We start from the raw sequence: 22,797 nt of genomic DNA on the forward strand, positions 1-22,797 counted from the left end.
TCAACTCAACTCAACTCAACTCAACTCAACTCAACTCAACTCAACTCAACTCATCTTAACAATATGCTAAACGAATCATTCGCTTACCAGAACCATCTATACGGATAGTGAGGGAACACGAAATTACTGTTGTAGAGAATCAAAACGTCCGAGTCGTTATAAATGAAATGAAGCAGCAAATCCACAAGTTATCTAGAAGTATATTTTTTTAATATGTATGTGTGTATTCAAATGTATAAAAGTATTAACCTGACACAGAAAAATATCGCTCATATTACCAGCAGTATATAAGTAAGGTATTTTACTATGCTCTTTGTGATTCTCTCATTAAGCAGCCATGTATATGTACATATCTGCGGTTATAAGCAATAACCGCCTAAGTCGAAAAACCTGAATTCGAGAAAAAACGTTTTATATATTTGGATTGTAATGTTAGCCTTATGGAGAAACCAAAATATTTTCGCCATAACATTTTAATAGCCTAGTTGGCAAGATGGGGATTTCACGTAGGCATGGAATAGTGGTTGAAGAATTCGATAGCATATATAACTCCATTCTTTCTTAAGTCCACTTAGGCCATTATTGCTTGTGACCACAGATATATAGACATTCATATGTAAGTTGCAGTATTATGTACAAGGTTGTTGCGTATGTGAACATTCTCAGTACTCATCGCGGAGCTTTTGCGAATGCCAATGTTTTGCAAGTGCTCAGTGCATCTGGAAAACAAATTTTTTAAAATTATATCTCAAAGACCCTCATACTATCCGTGATGCCAATAATTTAAATGATTTAAGTAACAACTGGGTGACTTTTCAACGAGATTCTGATCCGATTCGGCTGGCAGCTACAAGCTTGAAAACAGCATTTTATTCGAAATCCCTGGGATAGTTATAATAATTTATTTGCCATAACCAACTTTTCAGACCCTCCCAATAAGCACAAACATGAATTACAACAAGTAAGAGCAGCGCTGTCTTCGGCTATGCAGAAGGCTTTATACCTTTCATGAACATCTGAATATTTTACTTTAACAGATTACTGCATTTGAAAACATTTATATATTCACAGCACACATAGATAGAGGAGATACATAATAATAATAATAATAGATTGGCGCTTATACATATGTTGGTGTTTGGCCGAGCTTCTCCTCCGATATGTGGCGTGCGCCTTGATGTTGTCACACAAAGCGGAGGGACCTACACTTTTACGCCGACTCCGAACGGCGATTGTATTTTATGAGAAGCTGTTTTTCATGGCAGAAATACACTCGGAGGTTTGCCATTGCCTGCCGAGGGACGACCGCTGCACATAGGGGTATTTGAACGATTTAGGCGGCCAAAAACCAATTTGATAAAATTTAGGAGAAAACTTAAAAAATTATTCACATTCGATGGAGAACATTCCAAATAACATTTCCCAGTCCCCCTCACTTTTCTAACTTGCACAGGAAATGCTCACCGTTGACCGGAAACAGAATATTCTAACGCTGCTTATAAATAAATTAAATTTTGACTACTGCATTATATTCTTAAAAAGTAGTGATAGCTCCGCATACAGACCGTAATAATGCATTTAAGGGTAATTTTTTTTTAATAATTTTATTAAGCAAAAGTTCAATTTAAATGTAACGAAAATAGCGGTTTTCAACGAGTATTTTTTTGTTAATTTTTGTGAATATTAAGGAATTTGTTGTATCCCCGGGAGAGATCGCGTTATTATTCTTTGTTCAATTGAAAGCTTAGAAATTTGGCTAATATAGTGTGAAAAGACTGCCCGCAGAAAATGGCAGATAAGTCGAGCCCTAACCGCCAAAATAACGTAAGCGACATTTTTTTCGAAATTTTCTTTTTGATGCAGAAATATTCCTAAAGCATCTAGATACATTTCTGCATCAAAAAGAAAATTTTGAAAAAAAATGTCGCTTACGTTATTTTGGCGGTTAGGGCTTGAAGTGGTATTTCTTAACTTAGAAAATGTATTAAGGAAAAATCTAAAAACGCGACTAGTATATAGTAACACTACTTTAGATCTATTTTAACACTAAAATTAAACTTTTTAGATGAATTTGAGGCCGCTGAACAAGAATATGAATCCATTTAATTTAACAAATAAATAGTTTTCGAGATATTAGCAAAAGGCATGTTTTCTTGGACCTTTCGGTCCTGTTGCTAGAAATCTGCGGGAATGTAAGGCGAACCCAACTATGTTATATATTTCGGAATACACATTTGTTTTCCTTTACATTGGTGTTATATAAGTGATGATTAAAGAAATAGTTTTGGGTATACAAGCGTTTAAATTAAAATCTTAATTAAATCTACGATATTTCAGTAAATATTAAATCCAAATTGATAAAAATTAGTATGTAAACTAAAATTTTGGAAGAATATAGGATTATTATTAAAGTTTTAGAAAATGGGTGTGGCCCCGCCCACTTATGATGAAATGCTGTATATCAGTATCCACTTCACTAATCCGTACCAAACTCGGTATGAGCCTTGCTTAGGCTATATCTAACATAACTGCTAAAAATTCTTGAAATCGGGCGATAACCACGCCCACTTCCCATATAACGGTGAGCTAATTCACTCTAAATCGATTCTTGGAATAACCTCTTAGCATTAATGGAAATTATAAATTTTTGGATAATGGCCGTGGCGCCGCGCACTCTTGACCACAAATGTATATCTCGGTAACCGATTTATCAATTTGTACCAAACTCGGTGTACTTGGTATGGAAAAGCAATGCTTTGGTTATACGAAAACTCCGATATTTCAGTAATTAAGGACGCTAATTTACTCCAAGTTAATGCTTACAAAATTCTCTTAACAATAAATAAGACTGTTATTATTACAAAAATGTAGTTTTATTACAATGGGTGCGTTCGAGTTACGTAATAATTACCGCAATATTGCAGACTTGTTGCTTTCCTGATGACATGTTGCTGAAGCTCAACTTCAACTTTTCTAAAATGTTGCAGAAATTGCGCAGTAAAAATGTTTATGTTGCTTTTGATTTGCCAATAATGAGTAACTGATTGTCAAAATTTTATTCGTCAAACTTTCGCGTAGAACGTGATACTCTATCAAAAAAGAGTAACACTGCCGCATTAATTGCACCTCGAATACACCCATTTCTTACCTATCCTGTGATACATATTTGAATTATTTAATTCCTTCAATTAAAGTTGAATTTGATTTTTTAAACCCTGGAAGGTTCCTTTTCAAACCCATTTTCATTGATACCCATATTGCAGCAATTCATATAGCAAATTGAACCAAATTTTTTAACAGGTGGCAACTCTGTTAATGTTTTAACCTACTTGATTATAAACATTTACAATTCTATATGTCATAACACGTCTTTTCTAAACATTTCGAGTTGAAATATTCATAAAAATAATTTTGGCCGCATAAATCGGCTAAATACCCCTATGTGCGCTGTTAAAAAAAACCCTTTTTTATACCCGAGCGCACTTGTGCACAAGGGTATATTAATTTTGTTCACATAACGGTTGTTTGTAACAGCCAAAACGAATCGAGATAGATATAGACAAATGTATACATAAATGATCAGGATGAAAAAAGAAATTGATTAAGCCATGTCTGTCTGTCCGTCCGTCTGTCCGTCTGTCCGTCCGTCCGTGTACACGATAACTCGAGCAAAAATTGAGATATCTCAACGAAATTTGGTATGTAGGTTTCCATTTATCCAAGGTAGGTTGGTATTGAAAATGGGCGAAATCGGACTGTAACCACGCCCACTTCCCATATAACGGTAATTTCCAGAAATACGAAAACTGCGATATTTTAGTAACTACTGAAGATAATTCACTCAAAATTGATATTTACAATAATTTTCAGACCAAAACTAAGAATATTATAAATTTTTGGAAAATGGGCGTAGCCACGCCCACTTATATAACATTGGTAAGCGCTGCACCAATTTGTTCCAAACTTGGCGCAGTTGTTGGCCTTGGTACAACATACTAAATGGACAATAACCACGCCTACATCCCATATAACGGTAATTTAGAAAAATACAAAATCTTCGATAAATCAGTAATTAATAAAGCTTATTTATTCGAAATTGATGCTTGCAACAATTCTTTACCAAGAAATATATTTATGGTAAACCTTTGGAAAATGGGCGTGGCACCGCCCACTTATGATCACATATATGTATATCGGTAGCCGTTATACCAATTTGTACCAAACTCGGTATGGTTATTGTGCTTGGCACATAAAAGCAAAACTTTGAAAATTATTGAAATCGGACCAAAATTACGGCCGCTTTTCATATAACGGTAAATTTCAGAAGTGCTTGAAACTGCAATATTTCGAAATTTAAGGACGCTAATTTACTCAAAATTGATACACCGCGGCTTACCATCTAGCGGTAGCTTTCGGAAAGGTGAAAAAACATATATATAATACTTGCGCCGGGTATTTAATGTTCGGCTCCGCCCGAACTTAGACTCTCTTACTTGCTTTTCTATATTTTTGCGATGTTGCTTTGACCAGGGGTTGAACCCAGGTGCTGCGGAGTGGAAGCGCGCACTGCTTACCACTACACCACAACGGCCGACAGAAGAGGATTAATAGGGCTTTAAAATTATGTTTAACAATATGTTGGTAGACTTCGATTGTTGAGAGTTTTTGTCGCGTAAAATTTAAAAAAAACACACTATTTTTTTATTTTTTCAACTTCAACCATCGCTTCAAACATTATATTGTTACTGGGTAGGGTCGACAACCGATCTGAAAAGTTCTGTTACATAAACTAAGAACTAAGAACACACTGCTTGTTAAAAAGTCATAGTCAGAAATATAATAAGGTTGTCTGTCCAGCAATCAATAAATAGGACTAGGGGGAAATATGTGTTGCTTTATTTGATGTTATTAAAAGTACGATTCCTGTGTTCACCTAAGTACAAACGATTTTTTTTGCTCGCCAAACAAATTTGAGCGTACCGATTTTGTACGGATTTTTCACCCACCACTTTTTGTCCGTGTACGGATTTTAGACTCTAAACGTCGGGCGGCCCAGTTTCGCACGCGGATATTTGTCGCCTTCACCAGCTGGTTTTTCGAGCAGTAGTTTAATGGTGCAGGTTTGACATACGACCCTTTAAGAAACAGGCTGGAACCTCAAAAGGTAGCAACATTACTTTTTACTAAATATAATTCTCCAGGCTTAAAATTCAAGTACTAAATAAAATAAACGTCATTAAAAATTACTAATTACGTACCTAAATAATTTCTCAAAATTTCTTGACATCCGCATCCGCATCCAGGGATGTCCAAAACTCAACATTTGCAACATCTCTTGTATGTACTAATCACATCCCTACTACTTTTTGGTTTGCTCATAAAAAGTTGATTTAGTGCTTCCAGTTCAATTTACCAACGCAAAAGTGAATCAAAATGCAACGTTGGCACGAAAGTACGTAGCAATGTAAATGTGTGTGTATATTTAGATATTCTCCGTTTCCTATTTTCCCTTATTTAGGCAAATCTAATAAACAAATGTACCAGAAACGACTATTCATAGGCTCAATGCAATTGTATGTATGTATGAGTACTTTATCTCAAGCTACCAGTAAATGCATACTCTGTACATTCAAATATGTATTAATGGAAATGCGTTGCTTGCAATTTGTTACACTTTTAGTACTGGCCTACTAAATCAGCATTTTGTTTCAGTTCATTAGGAATGTATCAGTTTTCATAAATCCATAAATAAAGCAAAATATCAGGCCATGAATTCAGCGTACTCAATCGAATTATCAAAAGTGTACTTTATTATGCATTTGACTTAGCAGGATACTTATTACATTAAACGAGCAATTCTTGTATAACGATTTTGATGAAATTTTTTACACAGGTAATATTTCGGATTTTAAGGTTATCTGAATAGGAACTATCCCCGAAAAGACTCTTATAAGGTTGCCACCTACTCGAAATTAATTACAAATTAATTTAAACATCCTAATTTGTGTATCAAATGAAGGTATTCTAAAGAACCATAATTTAAAAATGTTTTTAATAGGGTTTCCACCTATTTTGAATCGCATATTTATTTAATTTTTTGTTTAGAAAACAAGGTAAAATATTACTATTCATGGTTACCAAGAGAAAGTTCTTAAACAATGCTTTCCCTATATACAAAATGTTATCCCTTAGGATAATAGTGTAAGGTTGCCACTTATTTTAATATTATATTATTGAAAAAGTGCGCGCTTTCAAAGTAATGACATTTCCTCTTTAACATTGTTTACATTATATTGCATTGACTTCTGTGTATCGAAGGGCATTACTAGAAACCTATTTACCGCCCTTACCATGCTTAATCTCTCTTCAGATCACTCGCCAGTTTTGATTAAGCTTTACAGCAAAGTATGTTGTGCAGAACAAACGTCCTCACTTTCCTCAAATAAAACAGATTGGACAAGATATCGTAACCACGTAGCAGAACCGCTCGCTCTAAAAGTTTCTCTAAAATGCCCCGCAGACATTGAAAGCGCCTATTCAATGACACCATTCAGCAAGCGGCTTGGGCGGCAAGCTCAAGAAAAAACTGAGAAATAAAAGGCAACTAAGAAAAAAATGGAAAAAAAACTCTCCTGTCTTCCTCTTCAAAAAACAAAATGCTGAAGTTGGAAACTACATTCGAGGATTGAAGGCAACAAAGGCAACAGATTATTCACTCTGGAAAGCTACCAGAAGTTTAAAACAACCCATTTCAAGAGCCCCCCCTCTAAAAATGTCAAATCGTGAATGGGCTAAAACAGATAAAGAGAAAGCGGCAACTTTCGCCCAACACCTTTCAACTGTATTCACACCAGTTGAAGAGGGTGTGGCCACCAACGAAGAAGAGATCTGAAACTTCTTAGATTCTCCTGGTCAGCTCGATCTACCGATCCCGAGATTCACAGTAGCAGACGTTATGCAATTAATCACTAAACTACCAGCTAAAAAAGCACGCGGTTACGACCTCATAACAGCAAAAGTTCTACAAGAGTTACCTACGGTTGGCCTTATCTTCCTGACGTATCTTTACAACTGCGTAGCTGAGTTGAGTTATTTTACTCTTCAATGGGAAGTATCAATAATAATTTTAATACCAAAACTCGGCAAGCCCTCTGGAGAAGCTACGTCATACAGGTCAATAAGCTTATTACCCGTGATTGGAAAAATATTTGAGTCACTGTTTCTCGCTAAGCTAAAACCAATAATTGCACGAAACCAGCTTATTCCTAACCACCAATTCGGCTTTAGAGAAAGAAAAACACTCAACGATTGAGCAAACTCATAGAGTATTGCGCATTATCCGCTCTGCCATGGAAAACAGGAAGCACTGCAGAGCGGCGTTCCTTGACATACATATACAAACTGAAGGAAAATCTTCCATACCCATACTAGTGCGTAATTAAATCGTACCTTGCAGATCGGCACTTTGTGGTAAAGGTCAACAATGAAGTGACACAGTCATAATGGCAACACACTCCAACCCTGCAGAAGCTTCATCGCAATTGCAAAGGAGTTTGAATGAAATATCGGCATGGCTGAAAAAATGGAGGCTCCGCGTAAATCCAACCAAGTCAGTCCAAGTAACATACACCCTCTGTCGTAGCGATTGTCCAGGCGTGAGCCTCAACAACATACAGTTTCCCCAAGAACAAAGCGCGAGATATTTAGCGCTGCACATTGACAGACGTCTGACTTGGCAGAAGCACATCTTTATGAAACGAAAGCAACTCGGTCTAAATTTAACAAGCCTATATTGGTTGCTTGGTCCGAAATCGCAATTGTCACTGCAAAACAAATTGTTGGTCTACCTCACAATTCTTAAACCTATATGGACTTATGGTATACAACTTTGGGGATGCGCCTCGAAATCAAACATCGATTTCCATCCAAAGTGTTAAGACTTATTACAAATGCACCCTGGTTCATAACAAACGATGCCCTACACGATGATTTAAAGGTCCGAACTGTTCAACAAGAAATTCTTCGTTTCAACCAGAGATATCTAACTAGACTTGATCAACATCCCAACACACTAGCAAAGGCACTTAAGAATCCGTCACAAGGATGCAGAAGTCTAAGCAGATTTAAGCCAACTTCCCTCGCAGCTACTTTTTAATATAGTATGCAACAACATAATGTCCCTGTAAAATACTTGAATTATTGCTGATGCATGTAAAGGGGTGCAGCAGTGACTACTTCCCCTACAAGATTGTTATTTTTGTTATTTACATAAAAAATGCTAAATATCGTACATAGATAGATGCTAAATAAACTGGAGTTATAAACAAAACAAGTAAGAGCAGCGCTGTCTTCGGCTATGCCGAAGGCTTCATACCTTTCATGAACATCTGCAAATTTTAGTTTGACAGATTACTGATTTTGAATACATCTGCATACATCGATAGAGGAGTTACATACTTATATAAAAAATCGCATCTAAACAATCAGAGGTATGGAAGATATACTTTATATGGCACCAATCTAAGTGATTTTCACTGCTATGTGATCGGTATGTAAACCGGTAACACAATTTATTGGGTTTAGTTTCCTACATAAAGGAGATATATCGCAAAAACTGGTATCTGAACAATCAGTGCTATAGGAGATAAAACTTATACAGCATAGATTTTGACGATTGTCTCAGTAGACTTTGTATTATATTATTATTTATAAAATATCTTACGAAATTTATCGGTTTTAGCTGTTCAAATAAAGGAGTTTTACAGTAAAATCCCATATCTGAACAATCAGATGTATGGAAGATATATGTTGTAGTCACCCGATCCTTGTTATTTTCACTGTAAGTATTCTGTTAATAATGAGTGAAAATGGTGCGAAATTTCATGTTCCTAGCTGCATAAATGGAGGAGATATGATAAAAGACCTCATATCTGAACAATCAGTTGTATGGGGGATGCAGGTTATAGTGACCCGATCTTCGTTATTTTCACTGTAAGTCTTCTGCTGATAATGAGTGAAAACAGCGCGAAATTTCATGGTCCTAGGTACATAAATGGATGAATTATAACGAAAAATCTCATATCTGAACAATCAGTTGTATGGGAGCTATAGGTTATAGTTATCCGATCTTTTTAATTTTCACTGTAAGTTTTCTGTTGATAATTATTGAAAACTGTGCGGAATTTCCTGTTCCCAGCTATATAAATGGAAGAGATATAACGAAAAATTTTATATCTGAACAATCAGTTGTATGGGAGCTATAGGTTATAGTGACCCGATCTTTGTAATTTTCACTGGTGCAAGGGCTGCAAAATTTCATGTTCGTAGCTGCATAAATGGAGAAGTTATAACGAAAAATCTCATATCTGAACAATCAGTTGTATGGGAGCTATATGTTATAGTGGTCCGATTCTTCCGGTTCCGACAAATGATTAATACATTATAAAAATACACCCACCTACCAAATTTGAACCGGATATCTCGAAAACTGAGAGACTAGATTGCATACAAACAGACGGACAGACAGACAGACGGACAGACGGACATGGATAAATCAACTCAGCTCGACGTTCTGATCATAAAAGTATACATTTTAATGGGTCTATCTCTTTTTGTTCTGGTACTTACAAACATCGGACCAAAGTTATAATACCATTTCATGCTCATGAAAGGTATAAAAAGTAAGTGCGCCTGGGCCACACTGCAGAAGTGAAACTTACGTTACTTATCTATCTATACATACACACATCTGCTTTTGCTTAAGGTTATATTTTTTCGCTTTTTTTCTATCAGTGTAGATCCCTACCTCTACCACTGTTCGTTTTAATAACATTCATGTTATTTTGTTTTAGAAGCTAAATCAATTAGAAAATCGATAAAAATATCGATAACAAAATCGATAAATATCGATAACAAATTCGATAAATGTCGATAACAAAATCGGTAAATATCGATAACAAAATCGATAAATATCAATAACAAAATCGATAAATATCGATAAAAAAGTCGGTAAATATCGATAACAAAATCGATAAATATCAATAACAAAATCGGATAAATATCGATATTAAAATCGATAACAAAATTGATAAATATCGCTAACAAAGTCGATAAATATCGATAACAAAATCGGTAATTATCGGTAACAAAATCGGTAAATATCGATAACAGATCAATAAATATCGATAACAAAATCGATAGGAAAACCGATAAAAATATCGATTATTTTATCGGTAGGTCCCGAGAATCCCGAAAATCTCTAAAATCCAAAAATAGTTCCCAGATTGAGTCTCTGTGTCTCTCTCTATATCCTTTCCTCTTTAATTACCTTTATTTTAATCTTTCTTCCCCAATCTTCATCTTTGCTTTTATCGGTATCCTCATCCTCTTTGTCTTTACTTTTATGTTCATCATTTTTTTCAGCTACATATGCCCCTTCACATCTGCTCTTATATATATAAGTAAAGTGTATAGATTTACCTTGGTCTTCATTTTTGCCTTTATCTTTACGCATCTTTGTTTTTGTTGTTATTTTTATCTTTGCGTTTATCCTTTTCTTCATTTATGTACGTAATCACCTTTACTTTTATTCTTGTATTGGTCTTTTTCTAAGTGTTATTCTTTAACCTTTTGTTAGCAAATTTTTGTTAAATTTATAGATACCATATGCATACACATAAGAAGCACTTGTTTCAGCCCCAACCATTTCCGTTGCACCATTTCCGTTGCATATACACAAGAAGTACTTGTTTCAGCCCCAATCATTTCCGTTGCACCATTTCCGTTGCATCACTTCCGTTGCATCCGTCCCAACCAGATCCGTGTGCAATTTCCGCTGAATTTGCCAATTTACTCCCAACCAACCAACCGCCGCTAAAGAAGTTTCAAATACAAAATCAAAAATAAATTTTAATGCAGAATTTTGCAATTCAGTATTTCGAAAAGCGACAATTCTGCATTACCAAAGCAGTATTTTGAGTAAACAGATTTTTGAAATCCAGGATTTTGTTAAGCGGGATTTCGTGTTGCGAATTTTGTTGTAACAGAATTTCGATACCAACCCCCATTTGGTCTTTTTGTGGCAAGAGTGATAGAATACACGATTGCGCCAATCGAGCTGAGAGCAACTGGCCCTGGCGTCAAGAAATACCAGAATGAGAGAGCAAGACGAAAAAGAGGAAGTATCGAACAAAAGGCAGCATTGCCAAGTTTTGAATTTGAAAAAGCACAAATATTTTATTGGCGTATTTTATGGACTTTATAGGCATACATAATTTTATTGTAAGGATGCCGATTCAAATGAATAAAAATCAATGTTTCTTGCACGATGGTCGATTTCTTCTGGCATTATTGAAAGTGCTTCCACATATTTTGTTTTTGTTTATGATTGTCACTGTACCATGATTTTAATTAAATTTTTGTAAAGTTGCTTCCATTTGTTTAAGATTTTCTAATTTGGTGTCTTCAAACTAAAAGAAAAAGCACCAAAAACGCACCAAGCACCAAACTCAAAAATTTTCGCGTTTTGAATACCCAGTAAATTTGGTGTTAAAAGCCTAAAGTTGGCAACAGTGAATGTAAACAAAAGTATTTAATGACGTCAGCGATTGGGTGGATGCTGTCAAATCGACGAAGAGAGGGTTAGCGGTCCGCGAATGGCACGACCTTTATTTTCTGGATCGTGTATTTGTAGCATATTCTAGTACTTACAAAGTACTCCTTTCTAATGCTGCTCAGACCATCTCGTGTCTATATGTATATCAGCTTATTGTTACCCGATCATTGCTCGTGTTCTAACGATCGCAATCCCATCACGATGTTTATTGGACTGTGTTGCCAAAAGAAAGGCACTCTATGAAACAATCTCTTCGAGTAGTTTTGTGCTTCTCTAATATTATGCAGAGCTGGAGTATATAATTCTGCCCTAGGAAATCGTAATATTACTTGGACCACATTTTCTATATGCATTGTGGTTAATTTTTACATCTTCTTTCGAAATACTTCTCTACTCTCTCATTCTCAGTATTTTATGATGTCACACCCGGTTGTTGGATTGGCGCAATATTTTGTTCTCGAAATACATTCTATATACCAAGGTTTTAAGTAGTATTTAAATGAATTACCGGCAAAAATAAGAAATTGTGATGGCATTGCCAGATTCAGGAAACCTGCTGCTTGATCAGTGTAGAGCACTGCTGACTATTTGTAAGAGAGAACTAACCCCCTTCCATTCGTCCAAGCACAACTGCTCTGGTTCTAGTCCGTTCAGACAAGCAGTGGTGCCAGAACCTTTTGGGCCGACCGGCTAAATTGGCCAAAAAAAGCGGCTAAAAACGGCTAAAATATTTCAAATAAAATTCGCATGTTTTATTTAAATAAATTACAAGTTGAAAGACTAATAAATTCATTAAGTAAATATAAAAAAACAGAGACTAGTAAATTCATTACAAATTATTTTTGTTTAACAAAGCAAACTGTCGTTACACGTAGCTAAGATTGACATCAGAAGTCATATTTGCATTACTTAAATACAAAAAAAGATCAGTTACAAACTTATGGCGTTTTCTTTTCTATTGAAAAAGTTTGCCTTCATAAACTGTAACCTTTGCACTAGATTATTTTTTGTCCTTAAAAATAACTATATTAGTAGAAAGAATTGCACTTTCGCTGAGTCGGAGGGGAATATTTTAAGAAATGAATATGTAGCGCTGTGAAACGGCTGATGCAGCATTATTTCGAGAAAAGACAACGCCATTCATTTATATCGAAAAATCAGATCGCTTTTTATGTTTTCAACCATTATACTATTTAATACTATTTTGATGTTCATATATATATACTCGAAACGTTCCGGTCCTGATACAATTATTCACAGCTATTGTCTCCCCAGAGAGCTTTGCTTTATGACGTTATTTTCTAAGTGTTGCGAATAAAACTTCACCTTTAAATTTAAGACATTTGTAACAAACATTTTATGAAAAAAAATAATCCCTGCACGTCCTTCTTCGGAAAAAATACAGTGACGCAATATAAAGTGGGACGCAACATTTTAGCAAGTTTTACCTGTTTTTTCTTAGCTTATTTAATGTTTATTATTTACTTTTAAAAAATAGCTGATCACTTAACAAACACCATTCGGATTTACCAAACTTCAAACTTTGTGCAAAAATTATGAAAATTCTTCTAAACTTCACCAAAATTTTTAACTTTTTAATCCGCATCTCTTTGGAAAATTATGGGATGAAGTTTTATAGCCTGTTAAATTTTAAAAAAATATGGTGCAAATTTAAGGTACATATGTAGTGTAGCTATGACCACCGTTGATTTTTGACATTTTTTTTCTATGACGGTGTTAGGAATTTTTTTCCATACAAAGTATGTTCTACCATTTTTTATATGGAAAAAAATGCGCAACACCGTCAACAAAAAAATTGCCAGAACTAAACGGTATGTGCTAGTTTATTTCAATTTGCATTTTATTATACTAAAATTTAAAATTTTTAAAGAAGCTGATTAAAAAGCTAAAAAAAAATTTGGTGAAATTTTTCAGAATTTTCATAATACTTGCACACAGTATGAAATTTCGATTCAAACGGTGTTTTTTAAGTAATCAGCTACACTTTCATAAAAAAATTTAATTAACTAAAGGAAAATAGTCAAAACTTGCTAAAATGTCGTGTCCGAGTTAATATGTATATGGGTCACTGTATATTAGCTTAAAATAAAAATCACTGAAATCGGCCCAGTATTTTTGAACTTTTCGGATTAGAAAAAACTTTCTTTACATTTTATATAAGACAGCCCGACATTAAACTTTTCTCCGAGATAAGGCTTACCATTTCTAATAGATTTTCGTTGCTGAATTTGTACAAAAGGAAACTTTTGTATTTTAATTTTAATATTTAAAATAAGGCCAATAGCAAATGCGGCTTAAAACGGCAATTTTTTTTTTGCAAAACGGCTAACAAATCGGCTGTCGGCCAAACCAAATTTTCTCCGGCTATTTGCCATCGCAACCGGCTAAATATATCCCGAAAGCGGCTAAACTGGCAACTCTTCTTTTTAGAGAGCCTGGCCAGCTCGTGATTCAGTGTATGAGTTGCTCGAAAAATCTCGTCCAATCCGACGGCTTCAACTTTTGTTTTAGTTCTAGGTAATGTATTAGAGTTCTACTTTGCTTGAACTTCTGTCCTCGGAATTTGACTTTAAAGTTTTGAAATACATACCAGGCTTTATTTATTCCTACCTCATTTTGTTTATTGTTTCATTTGTGTGTTGTTTCTGCTCTTCAACCAAAGACGGAAGTATTTCAATACCTACGGAAACTGGCGAATGATAAGCGGAAAAGCACATACTTACTTTCTGTGCGTACATATGTGCATACATATATACAAAGCGATTTATGGAAGGAAAATGTGTAAAGTTTCCTTTTGAATTGCAGCGAGACATGCTGCAATAAATGAAAAATAGCGACACATACACGGAATACTTAATACAATCAAATGATATACACCGTCATTCATAAGCATGCATGTTTGTATGTAAATATGTATTTACATGCGTGTATCTGCTTGTATGAACCCTGCAAAAAATTCTGCGACTAATCTCTAAAGAGAGTATTCCGAGACTACTCTCAATCGGGTACAATTGGGCATTAATTAGTCCCAACTAGTCTCATAAGGGTACTAATGGAGGTCAATTAGTCTCGACTCATCCTTTATGGTTATAATTGGAGATCAATTAGTCCCCAACTCATCTCTAACGGGTACTATTAACGATTTAACGATATGTACGCACTTAGTCAACGAAATTTCATGTGCGGCGTTGGCACACAGAGAGAGTATTCGCCTAACAAAACTGAGCACCCCGGTTCGAATCTCAGCTGGCGCAATTTTTTATTTTTATTTTTTAAAAGTGACTAGTCGCTTTTTATACCCGTTCGGGTATAAAGGTGAACAGTTAGTCTCTTCATAGGACATGCTCGAACAAAAGCGATCAGTTCAATCCATATAAAGAGATCAAAAGTGGTATTAGTCGCATGCTCCTTTGCGATTGCTCCCGGAGCCATCCCGGATTAGTCCCATTTTTTGCAGGGAAGTTATGGAAAGCGGTAATCAAAGTGTGCAGGCGATAAGAAAGAAAGGCCATGCATACATACATACATACATACATACGTATGTATATGGGTGGTTGCTTGGAGTGGCGAAAAATGTTCCAAAGAAATGCAAAATTGGAAAGCTTAACATATCATATGACCTCACATGCGCCCACAAACATACATATGGATATGTACATATGCAGTTACATATTTACACACAAACGATATGCGAGCCGCACCTACCATACAACTGCCGTCACAGCTATGCAAGCAACAATCGTTGGACAGCCATAAATGATGAATGAACACCCACCCAGTACAGCGGAGGCCAGGATGCTCGCTATCGTGGGCGACGAAAACGAAAGATGCTAGTGGTTGGATGCCTCGTTCCACGATTATGTTGCGTCAGCGAAAATTGCGCTGAAGCAGGAAAAATCGAATCGAATTTGCTGAAATCAAATACAATGTAAGAGTATGTAAACAGCAGCGGCTGCATTGGTGACAGCAAGAAGAGCTACTGTTGCTCGTAATTTCGTCCCGCCATCACATCTCTGATTGCCACGGCACCACTCGTCGATTGACAACAACATTTCGTAATCGCACACGCAGGCGTAGGTGCTGCTCCTGTTGTTACGTACATCTGTATATATATTGTAAAGGACAAATCCACTTACAACACCAGCTGCTGGCGACAGCAAAAGTTGCAATCGACAGTTATTACATGCTGTTGTTGCATTATCGGAAAAATATCGCCAACATTCTTATAATTTTTGTTGCGAGTTTTACGGCTGCTGCACGTTGTCGCCGTTGAGTTCCAATACTGTTATTGATTCTCATTCCATCGGTAGTTGAGCTGCTGGTAGTGAGTGTGGACTTGAAGATCGTTTCATTTCGAATTGTTTTACCTTCATGCACACTTCACTTCATGCACATGTATGTATGTGTGGTTACTTGTTTCTATAAATGTACACCTGCTGGCACAGAATAAATGAATCTTCTTGTTACTACATCGCACGGTCGTTACTACTTTTGAGATAATCGAATTGTCACTATTTTCTAGGGATGTGCCGGATAAAGATTTTGCCGGATAACCGGACTCCCGATACCATGTAAAAAATAAAAAATAAGGGCCGGATTCGTATTCTTATTTAAAAAAATTCACAACATTGCTATATTTGATTTTTTTGTTTAGCGACATACATACTTATGGCCAGATTATCTGCTTTTTCGAGCTGAACTATCCAATGCTTAATTAAGAATACAAAATTTCTCATCTGAAAACCAAGTTATAAAATAATCCTGTATTAAAAAATACAACCCAGATTTATCGATAATTTTTAGTAAATAGAGGAGACACGTCAAAGAAAAAATATAAACAACAATGAACGCGGCTAAGAAAAAACGCATGGTTGATGTATTTTTATTTAAAATGTGATAAAAATCTAACTATTATCAGTGTTGGGTAAATTGCACTGAATCGAAAGTTTCACTAGGGCTTTAGTCACTATATGGTTAGTGGTAGTGCATTTCAAATTTCACTGCCACTATGTAGTTAGTAAAAGCGCATTTCGAATTTCAATAGCACTACATAGTGATAGTGAAATAGAACTTTCAGTATCACTATCTGGTTAGCGGTGAAGGTACGAAAATTTCACTATTACTAACTAATTACAAATTTAGGAAGATTTGGCAATCTATGATTTTAATACCCATTTCCTTACAAAAGGTTTGTTCAAAAATTTATAGCCACTTAAATATATTAGTAGTGAAATACATTTCCACTAAGTGTATAGAGGTAGTGGAACCAATTTTCCAATACCACTATGCACTTAGTGGTAATGCATTTCAAATACTACCACTAGGTGCTCAGTTTAGGCGAAAAAAATGTTCCCTACCATTGTATGGTTAGTGGTAGTGACAAATTGTTTTCACTACCACTATGCCTAATGCATTTCAAATTTCACTACCACTACACGAATAGTGGTAATCAAATGCTCAGTGCATTGAAAATTTTGTGCAGCGTGCCCAGCCCTGACTATTATACTGGCTTACATATCGTCCTGCTTCCCGTATCCCCTTCATTGCTGTAATATTTTGTGACCCACGCACAGTGGTTCGAATAGAACAAGCTAGCTGGACAAAATTATCTAGCTGGATTTTCAGCTGGATAATCACATTATGTACATTTTGTGCAATAAAACTGTAATCGGAGCTTATCGTCTAATTATAAAGATATATACATATATGTATGTATATAATGTGTGTACGTTTTCGAAGACTCCGAAACCGCTGATGAATATGATTTCGAAATTATTAACAGATATATTCTGTCGTAGTCTAGAGATGGTTCCTGTAAAATTTAGCCCCTATAGGACTCAAAGTAAAAGAGTTGCCACCCAGGTAAAAAATAAATATCTAAAAGTTAAATGAAATATTACAAAATTGGTATCAAATGAAAGGGAATTGAGGAAGTCTGAATCCAAACACATTTTTTAATATACCTTCCACCTATAAAATAAAAGAGTAGCCAGCTGTTAAAAAATTATTTTTAAAATATCAGAAAGAATTTTTATTGAGCTTGAGGCCGTTTTTTCTTTAATAAAAAACTATTGTGGAAAAGCAACAACCATTTGAAGAAATAGTAGAAATGAAATCTATTTCAGAAATCACAACATTTCCTCATCAAACTTTTTCAGCGGGATTCGAACCGACGACCCCAGATGACTCAGCCAGTTGCCTATGCACTGTGCTAAGTTCGCCTTATAAACTGTTGTTGCTTTTTCCACTTTTTTCATGTGAACCAACTACAATCAAGCGCAGCTATTCCAGTGCTATTTAAACTTCAGCATTTGGTGGTTGGTTTTTGTTAATAATTCTATTTTTAGAATGTTTGACTTTTAGGTGTGCTCGTCCTTAAGTTATTTGTTTTTGTCATTTATGGCCTTATAACAATTGTATTCAACAATTCTTATTGAGCTTGAGGCCATTTTTTTATTGAAAAATTATTGTGGAAAAGCAACAATAATTTTAAACAAGTAAGAAAGTCTAAGTTCGGGCGGAGCCGAACATTAAATACCCGGCGCAAGTATTAAATATATGTTTTTTCACCTTTCCGAAACCTTCCGCTAGATGGTAAGCCGGGGTGTATCAATTTTGAGTAAATTAGCGTCCTTCAATTTCGAAATATTGAAGTTTCAAGCATTTCTGAAATTTACCGTTATATGAGAAGCGGCCGTTATTTTAGTCCGATTTCAATAATTTTCAACGTTTTGCTTATATGTGGCAAGCAGAAATACCACACCGAGTTTGGTACAAATTGGTAGAACGGTTACCGATATACATATATGTGATCATAAGTGGGCGGTGCCCCGCCCATTTTCCAAAATTTTACCATAAACGTATTTCTTGGTAAAGAATTGTTGCAAGCATCAATTTTGAATAAATTAGCTTCAATATTTACTGATTTATCGAAGATTTTGTATTTCTCTAAATTACCGTTATATGGGAGGTGGGCGTGGTTATTGAGCGATTTTAAAAATTTGCGGCCATTTGGTATGTAGTGCGAAGGCCAACAACTGTGCCAAGTTTGGAAGAAATTGGTGCAGCGGTTACCAAGATATACACATGTAACCATAATTGGGCGTGGCTACGCCCATTTTCCAAAAATTTATAATATTCTTATTTTTGGTCTAAAATTTATTATAAATATCAATTTTGAGTGAATAATCTCCAGTAGTTACTAAAATATCGCAGTTTTCGTATTTCCGAAAATTACCGTTATATAGGAAGTAGGCGTGGTTATTGAGCGATTTTAAAAATTTTCGGCTATTTGGTATGTTGTACGAAGGCCAACAACTGTGTCAAGTTTGGAAGAAATTGGTGCAGCGGTTACCAAGATATACACATGTAACCATAAGTGGGCGTGGCTACGCCCATTTTCCAAAAATTTATAATATTCTTATTTTCCGTCCAATAGTTATTGCAAATATCAATTTTGAGTGAATTATCTTCAGTAGTTACTAAAATATCGCATTTTTCGTATTTCTGGAAATTACCGTTATATGGGAAGTAAGCGTGGTTATTGTCCGATTTCGCCCATTTTCAATACCAACCTACCTTGGATTAACAGAAACCTACATACCAAATTTCGTTGAGATATCTCAATTTTTGCTCGAGTTATCGTGTACACGGACGGACGGACAGACGGACAGACGGACGGACAGACAGACATGGCTTAATCGATTTTTTTTTTTTCATTCTGATCATTTATGTATACATTTGTATATATCTATCTCGATTCGTTTTGGCTGTTACAAACAACCGTTATGTGAACAAAATTAATATACCCTTGTGCACATGTGCGCTCGGGTATAAGAATGGTAGAAGTGATAGCTATTTCGGAAATCACCACATTTCCTCATCAGACTTCTTCAGCGGGATTCGAACCGACGACCCCAGCTGACTCAGCCAGTAGCCTACGCACTGTGCTAAGTTCGCCTTATAAACTGGGCCTTATACGACCCCAATTAAGTACGATGAACCATTAAAACCTGTGCTCAAGAAAAAAAGTTCAAGATCCGAGCGCAGTGTTATTATATATACAAAACAAGAGAGATTGAATAGATATTGTAGATGTTGAAGGATTAATGAATGCAGATACGTAAGAATAAATCTTCCACCATCCATTCATTGTTATTGAAAAAAAACTCTCCCTGTTGTTTCCGCTTTTCTTCAATTTTTCTTGTAGCTTGGATGAAAATCGACTGATAAAAAGTTTTATCTCTTTTGGTGACTTTTCGGTGATCTCAGCAAAATCGTCTTTTAAGGTCAAAACTTTATACAGCATGCTATTTTTGTATTTTTTCGGCCATTCTTCCAAAAAAAAAATCTTGATATCAAGTAGGAATGATTTGGAAAAAATTCCAAAAAAATACTTGTACAGAATTTTGCAGATAGGAGCTGTCATATTTGGAACCTAAAGGGCCACATATATGATGTATATAAATTTCAGATTGGGGGCAGGTGGGGGAATACCACTTTCACAATAATAAACGCAAATAGTTGCAAAAAATTTCCAAATTTGAGGTTTTGCCATTTCTTTAAGTGCACGTTTTTGGTGTGACCTCATAACTTGAGAACGGCTTCACCGAATTCAACCAAATTTATGTTGCGTATTCGATCTATCATGCAGATGGTTTATGCGAAGTTTGCCCGAATTCGGAAAAGGGGGCGTGGCACCTCCCATACTAACTAAAATATAAAAATAAGTTAACGTTTTTAGTGTCACCATATAATTTGAGAACGGCTTCACCGAATCAAACCAAATTTATGCGGCATATTCGGGCTATCATGCAGATGGTTTATGTGAAGTTTGCTTGAATTCGCAAAAGGGGGCGTGGTGCCTCTATTTTATATATAAAAATTAGTGAGTTAGCTTATAACTTGAGAACGGCTTCACCGAATTCAACCAAATTTATGTAGCATATTCGGGCCATCATGCAGATATTTTATGTGGAGTTTGCCCGAATTCGTAAAAGGGGGTGTGGCACCTCCCATACTAACTAAAATTTTTATGTTGTATATCTGTTGAAATATTTGTGGTAGAGTACTGGAAATTGGTATAGAGGTATATCAAATAATTCCATACTCATGGAGAAAAATGGGCGGTATTATGCATAGTCGGGCTATTATGCAGATGGTTTGTGTTAAGTTTCCCCGAATTCGGAAAAGGGGGAGTGGCACCACCCATACTAACAAAAACTTTCATCTGGTAGATCTCTTGAAATATTTGTGGTAGATTACTGGAATTGGTAGCTGTGCATGGCCTGTTCAAGAGTTGGCATTCCAAATTGTTTATTTATTCATACCCAAAATGGAAAAACAAAAAATGTTGTATATCCAAATGTGTTGGATTAAGGTTTAAAATAAAGAATCAACAATTTTGAAATAAAACAAATGATAAATTTTCATACAGAAAAATTCCAGAATTTTTCATTCATTTTTCAATATTTGGTGTAGAGAAGCACACCGGGGTACCGCTAGTATAACATAAAAAATGAATGGAAAAATGAATTTGAAAGTAAACATACCTCTGTAAAACAATGGCATGCAAAATAGCAATAAGTCCACATCATGAAATTAAACAACACGCGTGAGCGTTTTTCTGACAAGAACAATTAATTACTTATTCTTGAATAAGAATTATGCAAAAATTTATGTGGATAGCAAAACGATGGAGAAATATTTACAGTCACTCCCTATACCCAGACAAGAAGATCCTTTAATTTGGTTAAAGCAAAGTCGCAAAATACTTTTAGCAAGTATCCGGCCGGATAGTCGAATAACAGAAAAACGGCCATATCCTTACTATTTTCATTACTCAGCTAAGTAAAGCTGTTTGCTTGTGTAAAGTGAATTGGACTGAGTGGAAGAGTGTTGAGTCACTCAGTTGGTGCAAAATTTTGTCAGACAATTGACTAATAAAGTTTACAAACTTGTACAAGTTACGTGTTATTGTTTACACATACTTATGGACGTATTTGTGCAAACTTTTAGAGATCTTAAAATGCGAGATTTTAAGGCGAAAGAAATATCTTTGGCAAGTTGTGTAGACAAATAGTTATTGCTAATTGGTCCAGTAATACGTAACAGAGGTGGACAGGGTGGAGGAGGAAAAAAATTATGGGAACTGAAAAAGGGTGGGAACTTTTTATGAACTTTTTACGTCTGAAAGCTGCCTACACCGAAGTTAGTCAAAGGAAATCCTTTGCTTAGAGAATTTTTTCGTAAGTTAGCTTCTTAAGATTTACATAGGCCTGACACCAAAATGCTGTAAAAAGGATAGAATGGGCCATAAAGTTCTACAAGTTCTTCAAATCTCCAAACATGGTCGGTATTTTCCCTACCAAACTTGAGGCAGCATCTGTAATTTCATGCCCCTGGCCGATCGTTATTTACAGTGCCTATCTCAAACTTACATGGTTTTATACCCAACTATTGGACCGGAGCGAAAGTTGTGTTCATTCCAAAGGAAGGTGGACTCTCCCACTTGAATCCAGGCGACTTTTCGGTCGATAAGCCTTACTTCTTTCTTTCGCAAGCTTCTGGAAAGATTACTAGACGTGCAAAAGCGTCAAGAAATTTATACTAATTAATTGTCTATCCGTAGTTTATCACCTTTAAAAATGCACCGATCATCAAATAAATCGCTATAGCCGTATTCCTAAATATTGAGGGATAGATTAAAGATTCTTAAAGCTCCTAATTATAACAAATCTGCTTTCTAAATAGTTATAATATTGGCGTTCTCTAAACGCTCTTTCAATCAGATATGTCAGACATGTAATATGGGTGCCAGGCCATAAAAACAAACCGGGCAACTGCATTTCAGATGAATTGGCGAGGAAAGGACCCTTTTTAATACCACTTGTGGTATGCGCATTACGCAATATTTTTGGAAACTTTGGTTGAAAATTAAATTTATGACACCAGCAAGTAGGTCTACGGAGTCACCAAACCACCCAAATAAGTTGCAACCGAAAAATGCGTCAGCCGTTAGCGCACACAAGGGTGCTTTGACCAGGGTTAGAACCCAGGTGCTACGGAGTGGAACGTGCACTGCTTACCACTACACCACAGCGACTTTCAATATATCGCACCCTAAATCAAAACCAGTCACAACTTAAAATATTTCAAAATTT

The sequence above is a fragment of the Rhagoletis pomonella genome, unplaced genomic scaffold (genome assembly GCF_013731165.1).
Source record: "Rhagoletis pomonella isolate Grant_MI unplaced genomic scaffold, Rhpom_1.0 Rhpom_scaffold_00003, whole genome shotgun sequence".
Taxonomy (NCBI): domain Eukaryota; kingdom Metazoa; phylum Arthropoda; class Insecta; order Diptera; family Tephritidae; genus Rhagoletis; species Rhagoletis pomonella.